Raw genomic sequence first — 21,240 nt, 5'->3', positions numbered from 1 at the left:
TTGATTGTTGACACATTTCATACTGACTTGACACTCTCAGTATCACTGAAGTCACTTCGAATTTGGAGAACAGGCATTTTAAAATGAAATGCCTTGAATTTACCTTACATTGCCAAAATTGCCTTACATTATCCCCAACACTTTGACCACAGTCTATTTTATCAACATCACACTGCACAAACCTAAGAACACAAACAGATGAGGCAGTCCAAGAGATCAATACCAGGCTGCAAATTCCACACAAACCTCATTACACCCTTCTTCATTGAAGTCCACCAAAATGCCATACTATTCCTCTGTCCTCCATATATTTATCCAGCTTCCCCTTAAATATACAAGGTGGCGGCTGCTGAGCAGGCAGCATCCGGGTTCGTGTAGCTGGGCATGTCTTACTAATCCACTTATTTTCTTTTTCCTTCTTCCTTTTTGTTTTCCCAAACTGACCTGATTAGAGAACTCTTCAGTGGGAAGCCTGGAGCGGGACTCTCGCTTCTGCATGGAGTTGGCTCCTTGCGGTGGCATGGCATGGGCTGGGAAGCCCAGAGCAGGATTCTGGTATCGACATGGTGTGGGCTGGGATGCCCAGAGCAGGACTGAAGCAGTGGAGAAGAAAACGTTGGACGCTCAAAGTTTGTTTTTTAAATCTTATTCAAAGTTAATGTGCATGGTGCCAATGTAGGGTGAGGGTGCACACTTTTCACTGTTTTTTAAATTGAATACGCAACAATAAATGATTCATTTCAAAAAACACGACTATTATGCTAGCTTCCTAAAATATGCTTTGTGGTGATAAGTTCAAGATTCGAACCATTATCTGAGTAAAAATGTTTCTGCAAATTCATAAGTGAATTTATTATAAGTTTGTGCCTCATACTTACACTCTTGTGTACATTATCCCGAACACTCACACCACAATCTACTTTACCAAACACTTGCAGAGTGTTAAATACCCCCATCATGTCACCTGTCAATCTTCTCTTTATGGAGGACAAAGAAAAGCAAAGTTCACTATAGTTGTTTTTAACCAGTGAATGTTGCCTTCACCTTTTCCAGTGCATCCATGTCCTTTTATAATAGGGTGATCAGAACTGTTCACAGTACTCCACATATGATCCAACCAAGATTCTGTAGTTTTAACCTAATTTCACTGCTTTCTAATGTTCTGTCTCTTGAAAATAAATCTAGTGTTTTCCTCACTTATTAACCAGTAACAACACCTGTCATGAATAGTGTACCTGCTCCTGAAAATGTGAATAGGGAAGAAGCAGGCAGGGAAAGAGTTAAGTTCTGACTTTTGGGAAACCAGAGATTCAGCTGAGCATGACTCAGATCAGATAAGAACTTACAGTTAACAATGGGGTGCTAGAGACAAAGGTAATGGGTTAAAAAAGTGGAAAAACATACATTATGTAGGGCCATTGAACAACATTGCAAGCAATCAGTATGGTGAAGTGAGTTTAACAAGGTGAAAAATATTCATTATGTGAAGTCATTTATTTATCGTGTAACAGCAGATGGCTTAATCTTCACTATTGACACTTGCTGATTGTAACAGTCACCCAATTAATACGTATGATGCCTTATCTGGATGCTCCTCCCTGTAAAATGATGGCATAGCTCACTGAGAAACTGCTGTTCCAGAGAAGACCATGAACTCTTGTCTCTGTGCACACGGACAATTATTCTTTCTCCCTCCAGGGCCTGGAATAAAGATGAAGGGGGTAAAACCACTGTGTCTCTGAGTGTTTTGCTTCGACTGAGGGGGGGGGGGGGAGAAATGGGACAATAATTGGTGTAGTTGGCAGGATCCAAACAAATGGATCTGACAGTGTCAGTGGCCACCTGGAATACCAGAATCGCAAGAGAAGATTTTAAACCTTGGTTCCTCTTGATATTCCTGTGGGCCAGAGATAGTCCCCTCATTCAATCGCTCTCTATTCTACGGATTCCTTGAACAGTAATTAGCTCAGTTGAGACACACAATTTCGCAAGCACGGCGGCAGGTAGAGGTTCAAGTGCTCTACACTGTATTGGGGAGGGGAATATGATTTGAGGTTTGGCTCATCTGTGTGATACTGGTGTTGGAGTCCCCTTGGGTTGGTGTGATTGAGGTTTGAGTCCTCTGCGCGATATTGGGATTTGAGTCTACTGGGTGGGTTGATTTGAGGTTCAAGTCCTTCAAACTTTGCTGAGGTTCGAGCTTTCTGTGTTTAAGTGAGCTTTGAGCTCTGTGTTTGGCTGGGATTCGGGCTCCCTGTGTTTGACTGGGATTCGGGCTCCCTGTGCTCGAGTGGGATTCGGATTTCCTGTGTTTGAGTGGGATTCAGGCTCCCTGTGAGGAGTAAAGTGAGAAAGGGGCTCAAGTACCCTAGTGGCGAAATTTGAGGCTCTGAGAGTCTTTATTCTGGGGGAAAGAGTGTGGCTTGAACTGCGGTGCCATGGGCTCTGCTGCTAGGTCTTTCTAAATGGAATTTCAGTGAGACAATGAAAAAAACAAAGAAGAAAAATGAGAAAACACTGAAATTAAGGTTGTACAAAAATTTGGGTTGAAAAAGGAAAGCTTCAATGTAAATTGTGCTGAGAGTGTTTGATGTTAAAAAGTTTAGTTTGTTAAAATACTGGTTTGGAAAATCCTTTTAAGTAACTGTTTTGTCTGGTTTGAATCGAGATCTCAATTCATCATGTTTTATGGGCTATGCAATGGGACAGACTTTGCTTTTAACATTGAAATTATGCATTGTTCATTTTAAAATTATCAAACTTATAACCTTAAAATTAATGGATTGAGTGCCTTGAGCCACTGATTGATGCTTTAGCCAGATGAGAGTGTTGTATTAAAATATCTTTGCTGCTGTGTTTTTAATGCAGAGTGTTCACAAAAAGAGGAGCGCATTTTGAGTTTAATGTTTTGTTGAGATTCAAGAGAATATTAGAACTTGAGGCTGAGCTGTTTCTGTTCTATTAATTATTATGACTTCACTGGCCCCATGCACATTGCAAATTCAAAGAATGTTGATCTCTACCAAAGCTGTAATTCTGACTGTTTTATTTGGGAAGTTTCATTTGGAGAACGTATTTTAAAATATTCAGCATTTGTTTCCCACGAATATTTGAGATTTAAATCTGAACTGAAACTGCCTCTTCAATTGCTAAAGCACAGGAAACATTGTTTTTTTCTTGCTGTTCCAGAGTTTTGAAATGCTTTCCCTGAAAGCTTTCACATTAGCCAAGTATCAATTTGTTAGTTGAAAATAATTTTTGAATAACCTGAATGGTGTACCCGAGGGTTGGATTTTAGGACCATGGATTGTTGTTCATAAATGGCTGAATTGTTTGAGCAGTACAATTTAGATGTTTATGGATTGTATAAAATTTGATAATGTCGTAAATAGTGAACAGAGTAACAGACACCAAGATGACTGAGATGTTGAAATAGGCAGACACAATTTAGTGTAGTTCAACATGTGACTGTCTTCATACTGATAACCACCTTGGCATGGAAGGAATGAGACAGGAAATGCAAAGATATTTTCAGCAGCTAAGATAGTCTCTCAAGTTTCTCCATTCACAGATAAAGCATGCCTTTGGACCACCACCCACCCCTCCACAACCCGATCCAATGGATTCAATCACTTCCCGAGTCATGAGCATGAGAAGAGAAGAAGCTAACAACAATGAAGAGGAGGTCTGTACGCTTTTGTCAGTGGCCATCCTATGGACATTAAACCACATGAGCTTTACCTTGTATTTTCGTCATTTTAAGGGATATGAAAGTTCACTGATCAAACTAACATCAAAACAGCCAGGTGGCTTTGTTACACTTAACAGCAGAACAGGAGCAAAAGCAGCAAAAAATGCTGCATTCACCTAGCCTGCTGCTGCAGCTGCAACCAGTGCACTCTCAGATGCATTGGTATCTTCCATCTGAAGCATCTCTGGAAGGATGGAATTCTTGTCAGTTTTCTGAAGCATTTAACTGTCCTTGCACAAGAATTCAGATTTCTTTGAGGAGTGATGCACAAGGACAGACTGAATTTTGTTTTCAGGTTGGATTTGCTGACGGAGATTTTGGAGAACTGGCTCGTTTCCGCTCGACTGGGAGGAGATGGAGTGGTCACTAAGGACTGTGGATTTAAGAACTTTACTAGTGATTTTTTTTTCACATGGGAGGATTCTTCAAACTTTAATTACAGTAACAGACTAATAATTTTTGTTGTTATAATCATTGTACGCTGTGTGTCAATAGCTTGCTTAAATACTGGCTGTCAGAGTATTATGAAGGCTCGCAATGCCATTGGTTATCATGAAATGATAAAAGGAGGGAATGAGAATGTGAATAGGGTATAAGCAGGCAGGGAAAGAGTGAAGTTCCACTTTTGTGAAATAAGAGGTTTAGCGGAGCATGAATCAGATCAGATAAGAACTTGCGGTTTACAATAGGGGGCTCGAGGCAAGGGTAATGGTTTAACAAGGTGGAAAAGCAGTCATTATGTAGAGCCATTTAGTAATATGAGAAGCATTCAGTATGTGAGGTCAATTTAACAAAGTGAAAAGTACTCATTATGTGAAGTCAGTTATTCATTGCATAACAGCAGATGGCTTAATCTTTGCTATTGGCACTCGCTGATTGTAATGGTCACCCAATCAATCAGTATGTTGCCTTATTTGGATTGCTCCTCCCTGTAAAATGACTATATAATTCATTGAGAAACTGCTGTTCCAGAGAAGACAGTGAACTCATGTCTCTGTGCACATGGGCAATTGTTCTATCTCCCTCCAGAGCCCAGAATAAAGATGAAGGACGTAAAACTACTGTGTCTCTGGGTGTTTTACTTTGACTGAGGAGGGAAATGGGCTGACACTCCTCCAGATCCCTTTGCTGCTCTTCCAAATTAGACATGTACTTTCCAAGGAAATCGTGACTCCCTCAATCTTCCAACAAAAATATAACACCTCTCAGAGCCATACTGACATCCGTTTGCCAATTACACAACCATTCTCTAAGTTGCCTTATTTCTTCCTATGGTTTATTGAACTCCAAATCTACAAGGGGAGATTTCATGGTACTATGGAACAAAGTAAAATTTGACATCAAACATGGCCAAATGGGATTAAAATGGAATGATGAGAACTGAATGCCAAAACAAGGAGTATGGTCTTTTTGAATCAAGTGTTTGAAAGATAAATTGATCCAGTAATATGTATTCAACAAATGCGAAATATTACAGATGGAAATTTGCAAATTGAAATTTTTTAAATGAAGATTTTTCACATTTGTAATCATGTAGCATCTGTGGATACCATACAAATTGACCTTTCTCCTTCAGAAAGTACACTTTTTATGTATTTGGGGCCAATCCAATTTCACTGCTGCCATCTCTTTTACCACTCATCTGTAGTGAGGAACCAAATGTCACAATTTAAATCAGAAATTCAGGTTGAGCTTATGCAGATAGCAGTTACAGCTATTCATAAACTTAAAGCTTCAGACCAAAATTTCATAACTTTTATAAAAGCTGTTTAAACAATTAAAATAATTGAAGGCTAAGACAGTAAATAATGAAAAAGCGTTTCCGAGAGCTCAAGGGTCAACAAAGCAGGAATAAAATCTTTGATACAAGTGGCTTGAGTCTTGAAACCCCAGCCTGATATAGATAATTGGATGTATTATTTTGGTGTGTATTAGAGGATTCATGAAAAACAACAAAAACGTGGAGAAAGAGGAATAGGACTTACTGAATCGCTCTTTGAAAGATTTAGTAGGCTGAACAGCCTGTGTCAATGTTGTATTATTTTACAATTATTGAGCAGCATTCGTACTACATTGGATAATCGAGCACGTTGAGGAGTTGACAACGTCACCATGTGATGCACAACTTCTCGGTTTCTGAAGGTGGACTTGTAATCCTTTAAAGCCAGGGACTTGTAAAGCTTTGTGACACTTAATTTGAAATGTTCTTATTTATTCAAGAAATGCTGCAGACTGGAATGCACTCATAAACTTCAGGATGAAGGTCAGAAGCAGAGAGCAATAAGCAAATATCCTTTTTCGCAAATAAATGTAGTTGCCAAGGTCAAAACGTTCGCACAGCAGTATCACTAAGGTTTTTGTTTGCTATTCTTTTTGTTTTTCACAAATACTTGTCTTTTGTATGAAAAGAATTAAAGGGATTGGTGTGACAAAAAACCGGACACTACCTCCCCGCAGCAAAGGGTTTGACTGGACTTGCTGACAATTTCCAACAAGGTCTGTTTTAATATTAGATTTGGGTGGAACAATGCTCATCAGAAGGTTGGTGCAGACTTGATGGGCCAAATGGCCTGTTTCTGTACTATAGGGATTATTTGCACAGTTGAACTTGAATGATTTATTGCTACTTGCATTTTAGTGAACAATACATTAAAATACAGTGAAAGGCTTCAATTGTCACGACAATCCAACACTATTTTCAATAGTTTAAGAATAACAAGATCAAAAAGATGTAACTAAAAGAGAGTCTTTTTTCTGTTGCCTCCACCATGAGACCTGCACCGCCACGTCTCCTCCACCACCTCACTGCCGTCTGCACTAGAGCCACCAATGTAGGTCGCCACTCTTTAGGTGCCATCTCTTCATTACTAGGCCCACCTCACCGATGCCAACTCTAATGTACTCACACTGTCCCTGACTCTGCTGCTGCCACCACCTTGCCGATGACCAGGAGTCCCTGCACTGAGCCTACCATGTCCGCAATCAGGGGTCCCTGGCTCCAGTTCCATCTCCATCATGCCAGCTGCCTCTGCTCTGGACCTATTACAACCAGGACTCCTTGGCTCCAGTGCCAGGCCAGGCCACTGCCACGCCAAAAGTCATACTCCACCAGCAGTCTTCCAACATGGCGGCACTGGCGAACCCCCAACATGTTGAAGAATCTGCTGCCTCCGATCGGCGGAGGAGATTAACCGCCATCCCCACCACTGGCCCCAGACAAGGGCATCCTTGCTGCTGCTACATCTAATCACCAGGATATGCTGCGGTCACTGCTGCTGCCAACCTCCGGCACATGGCCCACGGCCCACTCTCACTGCCAAGCCCATGCCATGGTCTAACCCAAAGAAAAGGTGAAAGAAAATAAGAGCATAAGTTAAAACAAAACAAAGCAGATAGGAGCCAATGAGCCCCAGGCAAACAGCTCACACACAACCCTACTGCTCCACCGCCATCTTAGAAATGGAGAATTATTATATATTTATTTATTTATTCATTCCAGTCAATCTCTCACTCCATGGAAGTTAAATGAGAGCATGTGATATCAAGTAAATGGAGGACAGATTATCCTCAAGGTCAATCACTATCCAATTAAAAGTTCAATTCAGTGGTACATCTATTTAATACAATATTTTGGTTCCTTTTGACATTTTAAATTTCAAAACTGCGCCATTTTTGTACTGAATGTCTAGATTATCTGTATGCTCTATGTTTTGTCTGAATGTATTTGTGTACTGCAGTTATTTCGTTACTAATCACACATGATTATTCCTACATATACTTTAGTTTGTAACTATGGCTGATTATTGTGAACAGCCCAAAGCAATTCACTTGTTAGGGAAAGGACTAAATGTGTTTTGGCATGGCAAGACAGACATTAAGGAAAGTTGACTCGATGCAAAAGGGTGTTTAGATATTGCGCATTAGGAGCAATAACAATCTCAGAGGTTACCTGCATCAGACTTCCATCACATAGTGAAATGGCATTTAGACAGAATAGAGTGCTGCTAAATTTGAATTTATAGTTCACTCATTTGATGCCTGATATCGGGGTAAAAGAAAGAAAAAGTTGGCTGGAACACCAAACATGAGCAGCTCTGTGGACTGTGACTAATACAGGAAATGCAGGACAGGATAAACATTTGGTTAACTGCAAGAAAGGAGATGCCTTTGGCCAGCAACAGTTTTGCAGAATGCAAGCACTGTAACTGTTAGCACTTAGAATGACCTCTGTCAAAATATATCCCTTAGGAATAATCTCAGACATGCAAGAGGAAAAAGAATCAGATTGCAATGGGAAGCCGGAAAGATTCAGGATCAGAATCAAACAGAACTGAGCTCAGCAAGATTCTTTTTCAGGATTTAAACCAGTGCTGAAGCAACAGTGAGCAAATATAAGAACTTCGCTGAATTTTAAACATAAGAACTAAGACTAGCTAACTGTCGTATAACCTGAAGGGTTTGAACAAACTTATGATTACCTACACATATGTCTGTAATGAGTGTACCATTTCCACAAATAGATGACCTAATGGATAATATCAGACAAATATGGTTAACTCAAGACTTTCTATCCTTACCACTTTAATTTAACATTGCAATATTTTTTGAATGCTGTAATCAATTTGGCTTGAATCCAGAATTGCAACAAAGTATCCCACATTCCAGACACTCCGTAATCTTGCACAGTTTGTGCATAAATCTTGAATTGAAGAACTTTTCCTCCATTTACCAAGTGAAATAATTTACCAAGTGAAATAATTTATTGTGACTTCATTGATCCTTTCTGCCATTTATCATCTCTCCAGCATGACTGGAAGTACATCATTTAGCTAAGAGCGGAATATTCTGTTATAGCCCTGACTTGTGCCTTGTTCATAGTGAGTTACTGACTGCAGAACTTCTTGTAGCTACAGTATTTATAAGGCTGGTCCAGTCCATTTCTGGTCAGTAGCAACTGTCAGGGTCGTTGATATTAGGGGAATTCAGCAAAGGTAACCAGTGACCATCATGGGAGGTTGGTTGGATTCTCTCTTGCTGGAGATGATCATTGCCTGGAACTCATAAGTCATTCAACACTAGCACCAGACATCAACCCAAATTCCATCAATTTTCAAACCTACTACAAATGTCAACTCAATTCTTTGTCCTGGCAACAGTCCGAGATTCAACCAAAAGACCATAACACAGAGGTGCAGAAGTGGACAAGTCAGCCAATTAAGTCAGTTCCACTCTTCAGTAAGATCACGGTTGATCTTGTAACATTCAAATCCACCTTTTTACCATTTCCCCATAACCTGTCATTTATTTATTTATTAGTTTTGATTTATTATCGTCACATGCACTGATATACAGTGAAAAGTGTCGTTTTGCCTGCCATCCAAACAAATCATTTAACATATTTAATAAGTACATCAGGGTAACAGAACAGAATGCAGAATATAGTGTTGCAGCTACAGATAAGGCACAGAGAAAGATCAACTCTCGTATATGAGAGATCCACTCATAAATCTCATTACAGCTGAGAAGAAGCTGTTCTTACATCTGTTGCTATGTGCTTTGAAACTTTTCTGCCCAATGGGAAAGGGTTTAAGACAGTATAATGGGGATGGGAGGGGACTTCCATTATGTTGGTTTTCCCAGAGACAGCAGGAAGTTTAAAATGAGTCAATGGAAGGCAGGTTGGTTTTCCATATTCATTCCTATTGACCTGCTGAACTTGACACAAGCTTTTTGCAATTCATGCACTAGGGCCCTTAAATCCCTATGCTGTAGTCCACTGCAGTCTTCTCCCATTTAAATACTATTCTACATTTCTATTCTTCCTGCCAAAGACCTCAGATTGTCTTAGATCATATTCTGTCCACTCACTTAACCTGTAGACACTATGTAAGACTGCACCACTTGCCTTCCAATCTTTTCAAAAGGAGCGAACCAAATAGTTTGCAAACTTGATATCATACGTGACCCAAAATAAGCTGACAACCTCATCTTTGTGTCATCATTAAGACCACTATCCCCATTTCTGTAATATTGCCTTGCCTCAGCACATTCGATGCTGAATCCTTCATTCATTCACTTCTTTCAGAGTTCTGGACCAGTTGATTATCCTGGTTGATGCCCCATATTCTGTCATCCTTAAATAAGCACTCTTCATTCATCAGTTCCTCATTCCCTGCTATGACTTCCAATCAAGTAAGGGCTTGATCTCATCTTTGTTTCCAAATTGCTCAATGACCTCATCTTGCCCTCACTCCACAACCTCCTCCAGCATCATAATCCAAGTTCATCCAGTTATGACCCCTTGATGTAAATCATTCCACAGCTGATTACACTCATTTTCACAGGCTGGCCCTAAGCCTTGAATTCCCTCTTGATACCTCATCTCGAACATGGCTTTCCTCTTCACAGATGCTCTTTAAAAGGAGCCTCTTTGATGAAGCTTTTAGTCAGCTGACCTAATATCGCCTTATGTAACTCTGCAATAAATTTTACTTCGAAACATCTCTGTAAAGCATTTTGGGAGAGCTGTTACATTTAAGGTGTCAATATAAATAAAAAAATGTTATTAGCCAGCCACCACTTAACAATTTGTGCATCAATACTGTAAAAGCAGGATATTTTACTCACACTATGGGAATCTCAGAGTCTGGTAGGTTTGACTGCAAATGCTAGGCACCAAGTCTAGAGGAAAAAAAAATTATTTCATTCATATTGCAGAAATATCAAATAATTTCAAGAGTTGGTGTGAAAACAAATCTCATCTCAAATCACCTTCACAGCAATCTTCACTGAATGCATTACAAATGAATTTCCCTTGGAATATGTCACCCCATTCCATTAGATCAATCAAGTTAGTTATGAATGGCACTACAAACAAAAAGAATTTATCTCAACGTTTTCACTTCTTTCCCCTCCCAAACTTCAGCTCCCCAGCATCACCCAATTCCCAAATCCAGTATAGAGTGTTACTTTCCAGATGCTTTAAGATCCAGCACGTGGCAGACCCTGATGCAATAAACACAAAAAAGAATTGCAAAGCACATCAGCCAAAAATGGCTTGAACGTGCAGTAATATTCCACCATTTTAAATGTTCAAAAACTGAAAATAATAGCCGAAAAATCCTAAAAATATACAGGAGTATCATCATTCACAAAGTAATTTTATATTTTAAGGTGACAAAACCAACTAAGATAGGGACAATGGAACTCAGGAGAAAGTGAGGACTGCAGATGCTGCAGTATCAGAGTCGAGTGTGTGGTGGTGGAAGAAAAACAGAGCAGGTCAGGCAGCATCTGAGGAGCAGAGGAAATTGACATATCAGGCAATAGCCCTTTATCAAGAATGAGCTGCCGCATTCCTGATGAAGAAACTATGCCCGGTTCTCCTGCTCCTCAGTTGCTGCCTGACCTGCTGTGCTTTTCCAGCACCACACTCTCAACAATGGAACTGAACTCTTTTTAAAAAGCTGATAACTCTGCTGTGTGAACATTTTCACATTTGCATTTATTAGTCAGTTCTTGTATTCTTCAGAATATCTTTGAACTGGATACTAGCACTAATTCAAGTCTCACTTCCAAACAAAATTTCATAACGGTTAAACGTGCACAGGGCAGATCTCCAATCTCCTAAAACACAGGATTTACTAAGTCTTTTGAACATTTTAGGTTTTATTTCAGATTTCTAGTATTTTGCTTGCCTCATAAAACATGCTTAGTTCAATTTAAGCTTTTTGACATGACATTAGTCTGGCAAGGACTTTACTAGATATTTATTACAATATCAATAATGTGGTGCAGTCAAAGAATTAAAACTAATTTACTGTAACAAAGTTTTCATCATCTATCTTTTTAATTTAGAATCAGTAAAACTAAATTAAGCTTCAGAAATGTGTCATCAGACTTTGCTGATATAAAACAAAACCAACCTCTGGGTATTTTAAAAAAAAACTAGAAGTGATTTGTACTACGAAAGTTTATCAATGGAAAATGTTGTATTAAATGAAATTTTAAATTCCATTTACGAGCAAAGTGTGGTTCAAAAATCTCACATGGCATTGCATTGAAAGGCCTTCTTAAAACTTACATATTGTATCAGAAACTTTCTTACATACAAAATGCTGACCATGTGTATAAATATTAATAAAAATGCACCATTTCCACAGTGCTGTGATGGAATTTAAACTTCAACTGATTTTAAGTGCTGGTGTGGGGCTTGAAGCTGCGGACTTCTAGCTGAGACAAAAATGCTAGCGATCGAGGCAAGAAGGCATTCTATGGAATCAAATCTGTGGTGGGCAAGTTGTTGGAGGGAATCCTGAGGGACTGGATGTACATGTATTTGGAAAGGATTAGTGGTGCTGGAAGAGCACAGCAGTTCAGGCAGCATCCAAGGAGCAGCGAAATCGACGTTTCGGGCAAAAGCCCTTCATCAGGAATAATCCTTCCTGAATATTCCTGATGAAGGGCTTTTGCCCGAAACGTCGATTTCGCTGCTCCATGGATGCTGCCTGAACTGCTGTGCTCTTCCAGCACCACTAATCCAGAATCTGGTTTCCAGCATCTGCAGTCATTGTTTTTACCATGTATTTGGAAAGGCAAGGACTGATTAGGGATAGTCAACATGGCTTTGCGCGTGGGAAATCGCATCTCACGAATATGGTTGAGTTTTTTAAAGTAGAAACAAAGTGGAATGACGAGGGCAGAGCGGTTGACGTGATCTATACGGATTTCAGTAAGGCTTTCAATAAGGTTCCTCATGGTTAGCAAAATTAGATCACGTGGAATCACATGGGAGAACTAGAATTTGGATACAGAACTGGCTTGAGACAGTAGAAGGTGGAAAACAGAGGGTCGTGGTGGAGGGTTGCTTTTCAGACTGGCGGCCTGTGATCAGTGGTGTGCCACAAGGATCAGTGCTGGATTCACTTTTTGCCATTTACATAAAATGATTTGCACATGAACACAGGAGGTATAGTCACTAAGTTTGCAGATGACACCAAAGTTGGAGGTGTAGGGAACAATAAAAAAGATTACAACAGGATCTTGTTCAGATGGGCCAATAGGCTAAGGAATGGCAGATGGAGTTTAATGTAAATAATTGCAAGAAAAGCAAATCAGAGGAGGACTTATACACTTAATGGTCAGGTCCTGGGAAGTGTTGCTGAACAAAGAGACTTTGGAGTGCAGGTTCATAGTTCCTCGAAAGTAGAGGCACAGGTAGACAGGATAGCGAAGACGGCATTTGGTATGCTTTCCTTTATTGGTCAGAGCGTTGAGTAGAGAAGTTGGGAGGTCATGTTGCGGCTGTGCAGGATGTTGGTCAGGCCACCTTTGAAATAATGCGTGCAGTTCTGGTCTCCTTCCTAGCGAACGAATGTTGTGAAATTAGAAAGGATTCAGAAAAGATTTACAAGGATGTTGCCAGGGTTGGGGGAATTTGAGCTATAGGGAGAGACTAAATAGGCTGAGGCTGTTTTACCTGGAACGTTGGAAGGCGAGGGTGACTTCATAGAGATTTATAAAATTATGAGGGGCATGGATAGGATAAATAGACAAAGTTATTTCCCTGGGATGGGAGAGTCCAGAACTAGAGGGCATAGGTTTAGGGTGAGGGGGGACAAGATATAAAAGGAACCTAAGGGGCAACTTTTTCACACAGAGGATGGTGCATGTATGGAATGAGCTGCCAGAGGAAGAGGTGGAGGCTAGTACGAATGCAACATTTAAAAGGCATCTGGATGGGTGTATGAATATGAAGGGTTTCAAGGGATATGGGCCAAGCTCTGGCAAATGTGACTACATTAGGTTAGGATATCTGTTCGGCATGGACAAGTTGGACCAAAGGGTCTGTTTTCGTGCTGTACACCTCTGTGACTCTAAATTACTGAAGTTATTACTCTCTGAAAATATCGCTAATTTTGTTTTACCAGTGGGTTATGTAGTCTTGATTACTGGCAAGAAACATTTCAATGAAGCAATATAAATTAGTGAAACAATAATGCATCAAAAATTGGGAAGTTTACAATTGAGAAATATTTTCACTGAGGAGCAAGGAGGCAGAAGGCACATGAAACAGAAGTAATTGGATTGAAGTCCTGAGCATAAAATACTTGAGAAAATTTTCGATAAATCAAACCAAACAGCAAAATTCGTCTTGTTAAATTCAACTGAGTAATCCCCTTAATATGGTCAGAGAGAGAAAGAAGAGTTAGCAGAAATTTCTTTGCATGGAGAATTATAGAGTCAAAGTCATAAAGCACAGAAACAGACCCTTTGGTCCAACTAATCCATGCCTAACATAATCCCAAACTACACTAATCCCAAACTACACTACTTCCAATTGCTTGTTCCTGGCCCAAATCTCTCCAAACCGTTCCTATTCATGAACTTATCCAAATGTCTTTTAAATGTTGGAATTGTAGCCACATTCACCACTTTCTCACTTCCACACGTCAATCACCCTCTGTGCAAAAATTATGCCCAATGTCTATTTTAAATCTCTCTCTTCTCACCTTAGTCTTGAAATCCCCCATTCTCAGGAAAAGACAATTACTATTAACTCTATCTATCTATACTCCTCATTAATTTTATAAACTTCTCTAAGGCCAATAGAACACTTTAGCAATAGTTGAAAAGTGGTTCTTGAAGTACAATTAGCAATTTAGTTAAAACTTGGCATCGATTTTGCAACATTGGGAGTTATGCTGAAGAAGAACTTGTCAGACTCACATTACAGTACACTATCAACACCAACAAACATGGAGAAATTTCATTTCATCAGCCTGGGCCAGGATCGAGACTTCACTGAAAACTGAAATATACGAAACCACTTTCCAGAACAATAGCGAAATGCATTGCCAGTTCTCTTTAGTGAGTCTAATTAGGGCAGGGAACTGAAGCAGTGAGAAAATGCTTCAAGAGACATCAAAACAAAAACCAAAGGACTGCAGACGCTGTAAATCAGAAACAAAAACAGAAGTTGCTGGAAAAGCTCAGCAGGTCTGGCAGCATCTGTGCAGAGAAATCAGTTAACCTTTTGGGTCCCCAGTGGAAGGGTCACTAGACCCAAAAGGTTAACTTTGAATTCTCTTCACAGATGCTGCCAGACATGCTGAGCTTTTCCAATAACTTTTGTTTTCGTTCAAAAGACATCAGCCTGAATTGGGAATTGCAACAATAACAGAGTATATGCTTAAAATAAATGCATTGCAGTTAAGGCAATACTTTCAGTGCTTTTAAAACTGTCTATTAAATTTGCATTCTGTCTTGATGTTACAAAATTAACCCTGGATGCCTCCAATTTTCTTCACTTACTTTTCTTCTTCTTAAGCTGAAGACCTACCCTCATTATGTTACAGCTTTAAGAACAGTCTTAAAATATCTTCATCTGGAGAAGACTCCTCTTTAATGAGTAAGTGGCACTGAATTTTGAACACAGAAGGGAGAGGCCAGGGTAAAATCAAAGCTTACCATCCAATGATCTTTTCACAGAAAGGATGACCTTCCCACTCTCCAGTTTTAATTGTACTACCATTAATGGTTACATTCTGAGTTGCCCTGGCTCCAAGTTCTAGAATTCCTTCCATAAATCTCAACATCTCGATCTATGTTCTTCAAAATACCCTTCAAACTTAACATTTTGACACAGCTTTTGATAATCTTCATGAGAAAAGTCTTACATGGTTAGTGTTAAACTATTGGTTCAGTAACATTTCTGCACATGGCCTTGGTATACTCAAGCCCTGTTATGGAGCAACTTGATGTTGTTGGGAGTTGGGTAGACAGGGAATTAGTCAACAGAATAGGTGAAGAAGATTGTGACAGTAATCAAAAGGAAATAATTGGAATGGATATACCACCTTTCATACCACTAAGATTTTCCAAAGTAATTCACAGACAGTTTAGTAGTTTTTAAGTGAAGTGACTTTAGGTACAAGCTCACTTTGCAAGTGTTCTGTTATTTTCTGAGTGTTATAAAGGCAAGTAACCTCAATTTACTGGATAAAAATAAGTGAATCAGCTGGCATATTAAATTACTTGCGGATGTTCTCACAGACATCTTCAACATTTCCCTGAGCTGCTTCATAGTTCCAACATACTGCAAAGAAGCTACCATCGTCACTGTTCCGAAGAAGTCTTCAGCGTCCTGTCTCAATGACTACCAGTGTTGTGCTTACACCAGCATGAAGTGCTTCAAGAGGCTCGTGATGAGGCTTGTTAAGATCCTACGGCCGCCGTCACAAGACACCATGAAATTTGCATATTGACACAACCGCTCAACAGATGATGCCATTTCCAGCACCCTCCATCTGGCCCTCACCCAATTGGAGAAGAAGGACACCTACATCAGAATACTGTTCATAGATGTCAGTTCTGCATTTAACACTACCACTCCTCAGCACCTGATTGGAAAGCTGAGCCTGCTGGGCCTAAATACCTCCCTTTGAACTGGATCCTGGACTTCCCGACTGGGAGGCCTCAGTCAGTCAAGATTGGGAACAGCATGTCCAACACCAATATACTAAGCACAAGGGGCCCCATAAGGCTGTGTGCTCAGTCCACTGCTGTTCACCCTGCTGAGACACGACTGTGCAGCGATGCACAGGTCAAATCACATCAAGTTCGCTGATGATACGACTGTATCATACGATTCTCATCAGCAGGAATGCTAAGTCAGCGTACAGAGCGGAGGTGCAGCGGCTAACAGAATGATGCAGAGCCAACAACCTGTCTCTGAACGTGGACAAGATGGAACAAATGGTTATTGACTTCAGGAGGGCATGGAGCAACCACTGTCTGATGGACAATGGAGCCCCCCGCCCCCCCCCCCCCCCATGGAGATCATGAAGAGCACCAAATTTCTTGGTGCACCTGGGGGAGAATCTCACCTAGACGCTCAACACCAGCTCCAAAAGCCAAGAAAGCCCTGCAGCAACTCTACTTTCTGCTCAGGCCGAGGAAAGATGGTCTCCCACCCTGCATCCCCACCACATTCTACAGAGGCTTCACTGAGGGCACCCTAAGCTATTGCATCACTGCCTGGTTCAGGTATTGCACGGTCATGGATTGTAAGACCCTATGACGGATAGTGAGGACAGCTGAGAAGATCTTCGAGGTGTCTTTCCCCTCCATAACAGACACTTACTCCACATGCTGCATCCGAAAGGCTAAGAGCATTGTAGAAGACCCCACACACCCCTCACTCAAACACTTCTCCCTCCTGCCATCTGGCAGAAGATACCGGAGCATATGGTCTCTCACGGCTAGACTGTGCAACAGTTTCTTCCCCCAAGTCATCAGGCTCCTTAACACAATATAATTGGATTCTTTCCCATCTGAAATTCTTTTGCATTGCTGTGAGAAAAATGTCTTCTTATTAATCATTCTTCTGTTAGATTGTAACCTGCATGTTTTGCACTTATGTTGTGTACGATTTGGTAGCTTGTGCTGTCCACGTAGTACTGGAGGAACGCTGAGTCATTTTTATTGTATCCGTTGTATCTGGCAGAAATGACAAATAAAAAGCTATTCTACTCTATTCTTGAGTCGTTTTAAACCTTGCCAATATTATTTTTGCAACTAGAGAAGCATTAAGGCTTTTGTAATTAACCTCAGTGTCCTGAGAGAAGAAAAGCCAAGGGAGTGAGGCAACAATTGAGTGTCCTGCTTCTGAATGATAGCAAACTGAAATTACAATTGGTGACCAGACATGAGTAACTACATTGTATGTGATTCTGATGGGCTACAATAGTTGGCAATCTCGAAATACTGTACATCTATGCATGTTACTTGAACAGCATATTTTTAATATTCTGGAGGCTGAACGTTTGGTACACAAATTTGGCTCCCTAAAAATAGAATTCTTGTCAGCAATGAATTTCAATCAGCAAGGAATACAGAAAATGCTAGAGAAACTCAGGAAAGAGAAATAGAATTAAATGTGTTGAGTCCAAACTCAAGTTCAGCAGATATCCAAACCCAATCCACTGAAGAATGCAGATAATGTCTGCTGTGAATTAAACTGTTCCCAAACATGCCAACATCTGGTGAAAACTCAAGGACCAGTGCAATCTTTGCTGGCCGAACATTCGGCAAATGCAATTTGCAATAATCAATTCTGTGCTATTCTTGCCAAGAAAATAAATACAAATGAGGAACTGCAAAATATCAAATCAATCTGTTGAAGAATTGATTTTGAAAGGGGGCAAGAAATTATTGATAACTTCATATTGCATATTCCATGTCAAAGAAAAGAGTTTTCTTTTCTTTCACAACTTCGGAATTTCCTTAAGTGCTTCACAAGCAACTAAGTACCTTTGAAGTTCAGTTGTAATATCGGACAACTATTTTTCTTTTAGCAAGGACTTTATTCATCAAAGCTGAAGGATAAATAATAGTCATGGCACAGACATAACATTTTCCTGTTCTCCAACCAAGCAAGCAGACAACATATTGGGTAAATATGTCATCCAAAAGACAGAACAACTTGGCAGCATTGTCTCAGTATTGAAATGCCAGCCTGTGTCATATGAAGTCATCTCTGGAATGGGACTTGAACCCATGACTTTCTAACTCGCAGGCACAAGTGCCACCCAGTGATTTCAGCTGGAAAATAAACAATTGAGAAATTGTATCAGAATATGTTTTAACTTCATCTGTGATTATTGATATGTGAAGACATCATTCAGTCAGCACACAAAGAATAGCATTTGAAAGACTGGCTCTGATGAAGTCAACCCTCTGGGAATCATAGTGAACAAATGTGATTGGGAAGCAAGAGAGTAACAAACTACATTTTGTGATTAGCAACTATCCTAACGACATTCATGTAACAAACCAATGCAGGCATGATAGGTCAAATGGCCTCTTTCTACAGCATAACACTTCTGAGATTCAATAAACCTAGTCGCAAAATATCTCACAACAAGACCTATTCAGATTTTTAACACAGCCTCACATCATATTCAATATGCATTTGATTCAATTAGAAAATTAAAACATGTAACTGGGACAATTCTTCATTTAGGTATTTGCAAATTAGTTACAAGTAAGACAAATGATCACGTAAGTACATTTACTTAGCTCCATTTCAAAACAAAAACTAGCATGTTAATGTCCATTAGGCTTGTAATGTTTTCACAATACTAAAAGGCTGGTATTTAACATGAGACTCAGTGGTGGATCTTTGGTGCAATGGTAATGCCCTGAACAGAAGGCCTGGTTTCCAGCTACCTGCTCTAGTATTGCGTGCCATTACAAGCTTGAACAGGATCATTAAAAATATCACTGACTGTATGACGCAAGGGCTTTTTGCCTGAAGTGTCGATTCTCTTGGTCCTTGGGTGCCACCTGACCTGTCGTGCTTTTCCAGCGCCACACTTTTCAACTGATCTCAAGCATCTGCAGTGCTCACTTCCTCCCTGTATGACATTACCACAAGTCTATTGTGCTACTCACCAGCAATGACCCTAATTATTAACACTTTAAGAGTCAACATCTTCATTGTCAATTCTAAAAGTTCAAAAGACTTAACAGCATTTGATCTCTTCTCAATAATAACTTAGTAAACCAAAAGACTTACTGCTATTACTCTCCTGCATTTTTTCTCACAATTGTGCATCACTATCTCTTACCTGGATAGGAACATGGAACTCTCTAACCAGGCATGTTAGAGCTAGTGGCTAGTACATTGGTTTTAAAGAACAGGTAAACAAGCAAAGAGGACATTCAGTACGTAACTCTGCCATGCCATGCTAATTCAACATTATTCCAATATCACAGCTCTTCCTGGAGGCTTTCTCTGCCTAGTTTATGTAATGTAATTACAGAATTGAAAATAGAAATACATAAAGTGGTCCCATCTCACTGAGGCAGCTTCAGGCCAACCCAGATCAACAACCTTTTCTGAAAACTCTGTTCACAAGGACGAAACTTGAAAGGGTTCAAAAAGGATTTACAAGGATGTTGCCAGGGTTGGAAGACTTGAGCTTTCGGAGAGGTTGAATAGGCTAGGCTGTTTTCCCCGAGTATTGGAGGCTGAGATGTGACCTTATAGATATTTATAAAATCAAGAGCAGCATCCATAGGGTAAATAGACCAAGTCTTTTTCCTGGGATGGGGGAATCCAGAACTGGAGGGCATAGGTTTAGAGTGAGAGGGGAAAGACATAAAAGAGACCTAATGTGCAACCATTTCACGCGGAGGGTGGTACGTGTACGGAATGAGCTGCCAGAGGAAGTAGTGGTGGCTAGTACAATTGCAACATTTAAAAGGCATTTGGATGGGCACATGAATAAGAAAGGTTTGGAGAGATATGGCAGGTGAGACGAGATTGGGTTTGGATATCTGGTTGGCATGGACCGAGGGAGGTAAACTTGCTCCAAACTTGCAAAATTAATTCATCTTTGTAAAGAAAGTATCAGGGATCTGGTTCTGCAATTTCTCCAAACTCTTACTTTCTTGGGCCATACCATATCTGTCAAACAAGTTTTGTTGAAATATGCCAATAGATTTTTAAGCCAGGAGTGTCAGATAGAGTTTAATTTATATAAAATGTGATGTGCTGCATTTTGGAAAGGCAAATCAGGGCAGGACTTATGCACTTAATGACAAGGTCCGAGGGACCTTATAGAGGTTGATAAAATCACGAGAGGCATGGATAGGCTGAGTATACAAGATCTTTTCCTCAGGGTGGGGGAGTCCAAATCTAGAGGGTTTAAAGGTGAGAAGGAAAAACTTTAAAAGGATCCTAAGGGACAACTTTTTCACACAGAGTGGTGCATGTCTGGAATGAGCTGGCAGAAGTGATAGAGGAGGGTGGTACAATGACAAATTTAAAAGGCACCTGGACGGTGTATGAATAGGAAAGGTTTAGAGGCAAATACTGGCAGATGGGATTAGATTAATTTAGGATATGTGGTCAGCATGGACGAGTGGGAATGAAAGGTCTGTTTCCATGCTGCACATCTCTATCACTATTTACTATTTGTAAAATAAAATGCAAATACCTGTAGCCGTGAATGATCAGTGTTATACTGTGTTATAATGTGTCTATGAAGAAGCCAAGGAACAATTCCATGTTGTTGAAACTGAATCTATAAAGTCCCAGTTGTGCAGCGATTTCACTGTTCACAATTGAAAATATCTTCAAGACAAATGAGAAACAATTTCAAGGAAAATATCTACTTTTATACAGAAAAGCATCTTTACAGAAGCAGGAATGATCTTTAACTGAAAACTCCGCATAAATTGAAGGTTATATTTGCATTTTTTGTTATCAGTTTCAAGCAAGGTAGGAAGTTGGTGCAATGTCAGCCAAAGATGGGGATGGGACTAATCTGTTTCTTCTCTTGGCAATAGAGCCAACTGTAATCACATGACATGCTCCACCTGCTTTCGGTACCTATTTGGTTCAAGCTGAGCCTACACTTGACAGTGTCCTTATCTTATGTGCTATTCACAATACTCAAGTACCCTTTGAATAGAATAGT

The 21,240-nt window shown here is 40.0% G+C and overlaps 1 protein-coding gene across 13 annotated transcripts in view; it reads right to left on the bottom strand.

The window, feature by feature from the left end:
- LOC140482942 (transcriptional-regulating factor 1-like) overlaps positions 1-21,240 on the bottom strand; it is a 280,570-nt gene that overhangs the window by 125,454 nt on the left and 133,876 nt on the right. For 9 of the 13 annotated variants that reach the window (XM_072580708.1, XM_072580716.1, XM_072580706.1 and 6 more), the window contains one exon: positions 10,379-10,432. The exons of the other annotated variants lie outside the window; for them this stretch is intronic. The gene's annotated coding sequence lies outside the window, so the exon portion shown is untranslated. The remainder of the gene's footprint in view (positions 1-10,378; positions 10,433-21,240) is intronic. 13 annotated transcript variants of the gene reach the window in all.

This window comes from Chiloscyllium punctatum, chromosome 11, assembly GCF_047496795.1.
Source record: "Chiloscyllium punctatum isolate Juve2018m chromosome 11, sChiPun1.3, whole genome shotgun sequence".
NCBI lineage: Eukaryota > Metazoa > Chordata > Chondrichthyes > Orectolobiformes > Hemiscylliidae > Chiloscyllium > Chiloscyllium punctatum.
Note: the sequence above shows the minus strand (reverse complement) of the source record. Positions and strands in the feature narration are given on the sequence as shown.